This window comes from Equus caballus, chromosome 21, assembly GCF_041296265.1.
Source record: "Equus caballus isolate H_3958 breed thoroughbred chromosome 21, TB-T2T, whole genome shotgun sequence".
Classification (NCBI taxonomy): domain Eukaryota; kingdom Metazoa; phylum Chordata; class Mammalia; order Perissodactyla; family Equidae; genus Equus; species Equus caballus.
The window spans coordinates 9,056,059-9,060,294 of record NC_091704.1 but is presented as its reverse complement, the minus strand read 5'-3'; the positions used below and the strand labels follow the sequence as shown (position 1 = coordinate 9,060,294).

The 4,236-nt window shown below is 48.9% G+C and overlaps 1 long non-coding RNA gene across 1 annotated transcript; it reads right to left on the bottom strand.

The window, feature by feature from the left end:
- Positions 1-465: 465 nt before the first annotated feature.
- LOC138919778 (uncharacterized) lies at positions 466-1,878 on the bottom strand. The gene is made up of 2 exons (XR_011430329.1): positions 1,760-1,878; positions 466-1,489 (listed from the first exon to the last, which is right to left on the bottom strand). It is a non-coding gene; the product is annotated as an uncharacterized lncRNA (long non-coding RNA).
- Between the last annotated feature and the right edge of the window lie 2,358 nt (positions 1,879-4,236).

Below are 4,236 nucleotides of genomic sequence, written 5' to 3'. Positions count from 1 at the left end.
GAACCCACATGTGGTGGTGAGGGGTGCTGGGCCCTGTGACATAAAGGCAGATTGGGGGCACCCAGAACAATGTGTAGCATTTTAATCTATTCTCTATGTTGTACTTTTCCATGTCTTTTGAAATACACACACACACACACACACACACACACACAATTCAAGTCACCCAGATTGGAAAAAAAATCGCTGGAGCTATGAGTAGATTTCATCTGTAAAACGAGGAAAATAGGACACATCACATAGGATTGCTGTGTGGATTAGTGGGATAACCCATGTCAGATTACCTGCAACTCTGCTCATGAAATATAGGTTTCCTTTACTTTCCATAGTGAGCACTTTAGGAACTATTTCCAGGGAAGCTTCTGTCTCACACTCTCTGAGACTTGCCTTGAACCCTTTACTCCAACCCAAAAAGAGCCAGTTCTTTATTCCACCATCCTTCATTTTGATAAACATGCTCATGTGTGGCAGGGTGGCTCATAGCATTTAATTATCTAGTTCATCCATCATAATTGTAAGGAAACAATGACATAGAGTAAAATGATGAAATGTTAAGGTGACAAAGACTTCAGAGATGTTCTAATTGGGTTTCACAACAGGGCTACGTTGATTTTCTGATGGAACAATTCTCTGTTGTATGGGACTGTCCTCCCCCTTACAGAGCACTTTACGTTCTTGATTCCCTTAGTTTCATGACAATCAAAAAACACCACACACACTTTCAGATGCCCCCGGGTGGGACAAAATCATATTCCTTTGGAGAACCACTAAGACCTTCATTTTCGCTCAAAGATAGGTAAGCCTGAAGAGGTCACATGACTTGCCAAAATTACAGAGTAGATAAGAGAACCAGAAAAGAAACTAAGTCCTATAACTCCTACTGGTAAATCTTATTATTCTCTTTACCCGGATTGAGAAACTGAAATTCAGAATGGTTAAGAACATGTCTTAGATCAGGCAGTTCATGAATGGCTAAGCTTGCGTTCAACCCCAGACCCGGTTGTCCTCAAAGTCCACCCTTTATGCTCCATCACATGATGCTCCTAAACTAGCCCATGTCCAGTAAGAAAACGAAGACCTGGCATGGTTGGAACTTTCTACAGGACATTTCCTCCACCCTTGACTCAAACCAACAAAAGGATAATTCATAGATTTGCTGAGGAACACAATGCTACAGCTCGTGCGGCTGTGGCCTGAGTTGGTAGATGGGAAACAGGAGTGAGCTAGAGCTGAGCTCGTGGCAAAAGGGCCTAGTGGAGTTTTGGTCAAGGCAGATGGAGGTTCTGCTGGCAGAGTGGAGGCCAAAGGTAGAGTGGGCTGGGTCAGAAGAGCCAGGGGAAGTGCTGGATTCATGGTGAGAGGAACACCTTCCACAGGCTTCCCGCATGGCTGGTGAACTCTAGCAGATGCTGTCTTGCATGCCTCCCCAGGAGAATCTTGAGATGACAAGCGATGGAAGCATTCCTTACAAGACAGCCTCCCCGGGGAGCTGTGGGAAACAAGATGCACAAGCTGTAGCCATGAGCAGAGGGCCCTGGGACTGCAGCGTTGGCCGGGGGGGAGGCCCCTTGAGACCCATGGCCCTCCCTGGCCTTACCTTCACTTCACCGAATTCTCCTGCTGTCCCTCACCCCAGGCCTCTTGCCAGCCCCTGCCCCATGGCTCCCCTCCCAGCTCAGCCCCAAACTTCCTGCAGCCCTGGGGTACATCAGAGACTCTGCGAGGAAGAAGCACAGGAGAGAAGGGCAAGATTCCTTACCTTTGCAAAAGGGACATCAGGCCCCCCACTTCTGCCAGGTCCTTCCGGCCAGCTCTGTAAGCTAGAGATTAGGACACTGGGTCACAGCGATGAAGGCAGGGGCCTAAGGCTCTTACAGGAGGCTGCGTGCAATGTGCCTTTAGGGGAGAGTGTTTGAGGTCAGACTCTGGAGCCCAGGCACTAGTGTCTAAGGCCACGGGATCCCTGATGGGGATGGCAAGGCTGCTGGAGGGTTGAGGTTTGTCACTGACCAAGTGCTTCAACCTCCACCACAGCCCACATGCCCCGCTGAGCAACACCCTATTCCAGATGCCTGCTGGCCTGGGCCTTAGTTTCCAGCATAGAATCTGGCAAGTACTCAGGTTTTCATCTCCTTCCTGGGAGCTTCCCTGAGGGCTCTGTTTCCTGAGGGACAGGCTCTGCCCCTGGCATCCTCGAGCCCATGGAGCTGGGTGCTCAGGGACAGGAGATGGAGGCCAGCTCTGGGGCACAGTGCTGAATGGCAGAAGCTTACCGTTCAAAGCTCCCCTTTCCTTCCTGCTCCTGCTGCTCCTCCTTCTCAGCTTCACTTGACGCTGAAATGAGAGAAAAAAACAAGAAACTGTGGGGGCAGAGACCCAAGGCTCCCTCTTCTGTCTCTGGACCAGCTGCAGACGTACAGCGTTTGTGAGGAAGATGACTGTCTACACTGAAGTCCTGGGGCTCTGGGGTGTTTCTTCCCTTTTACTTACTTTTGAAGTGGATAATTGAACACAAAATGGACATTTGCTGTCTTCCTTCTTTGGGGATCATAAGAAGGTCCCCATGTGGGACCAGCATGGATCTTCTCTCACTGTTTCTCTGTTAAGAAACGTGCACATTCTCAGATGTATGAAATGTTATGAGGTTCCTCATGAGGACTTTGTTTCCTGAGGCCACAGCCCCACTCCAGGTCCTGCTCAGAGGCTCTCAGGGGCTCAGCACTGCCCTCAGATCAGCCACAATAGAGGAAAGGCCCGCCTGAGACACCTGCACCAGGAAGGTAGCTGGGGAACAAGTGCTCAGGGCCTGTCCTCCCACAGATCCTAATCAGCATCCCATCCTTGGCCACTGGTCACTGGCCTGGGGACTTTCCCTGGAGCCCTCTGCCACACCTGGACTCCTGCTCCGAGATCTTTGGATGGAAATCTTTGTGCCCACCCTCACCCCTGCCAACCTAGCCTGGCTTGTCCCTAGAAGGATGATGTTCTATTCTTTCCCATCCCTGGAGTCCCTTTAGTTGATTCAGAGAAGGGGAAATCATAGTAAAAAAGAAGGGAGACTCATCTTCTGGTGGGTCTCGGTCCAGGATTTCTTACCTTCCTGACGTTTCTCCTTTTTTAAGTTGGTTGTGAGGGCAAATTCCTTCTGGGGGAGGGGAAGAACAGGAAGAAGAGCCCCAGTCCATACAGGATGCAGAGGATGATCCCAATCACCCAGGAAGCAGAACTGGAGCTCAACCAGGTAGCAACAATGGTTTTTAGATATAAGATACGAGTTTCCATATCTCAAATACAGTTCTGCTCTCAGGCAACTGAGGACTGGGAGTGGCTTGGAGATTAGAACCCCATGCCCTTATCATGGAACTGTGGCGGTGTCACAAGGGCTCCTGAGGGGGGGAGGGGACAGCAGGGAAGCAGATTGGACCACAGCCCCTCCCCCACCAACTGGCCTACAACTGCCTCCCTCCACCCTCCTGGGCCTTCTAGACCTTGGGTAGTTTTCTATTCCTTCCACCTGGAAGCCAGATGTCACCCGGTTCCTTGCGTCTCCTGGATTCTTGCTTTCAACCCACCTATCTCATGGCCTTTGAAAGTCTGAAGTTCTCCTGGCAATTTGGGCTTGTTCCCAGGGATTCATACCCTGATTCTCCTCTGTCCTCAACTCTGATTGTGGATTTCACCTCACTTATTGACTGTGTGTGTGTGAGGAGACTGAAGTGCTGTTCTCTTAGCTGATCTCAATTATACAATTCAGTGTTCTCGACTCTAGTCACCACGTCAGACATGAGATCCTCAGAGCTTCTTGATCTCAGAGCTGAAAGTTTGTCCCCTTTTACCTGTCTCTCCCTCTTCCTCCCACTCCACAGCCACTGGCCACCACTTTTCTTCTCTCTGTTTCTGTGAATTGACCTTTCTTTTATTGTTTTACAGTTCATATGTAAGTGACCCCGGGCAGTATCTGTGTTTCTCTGTCCAGCTTGTTTGATTGAGCATAACGCCCTCCAGGTTCATCCATGTTGTGCAAATCTCAACTCCATTTGTCCACATAACAAGTTTTTAGTTTCGTAAATCTGGAAGTCCCACTTTATTTTATACTTACATCTTTTTGAATATTACTGTTGTTATTATTTCCATCAACCTCTGCCATCTTCACTCAGAACGACTCACCCAAAAATTCAAACTATTCATTTATTTAACATAAGCATAATAAAAATTTAAGTAATTAAACCTCCCAAT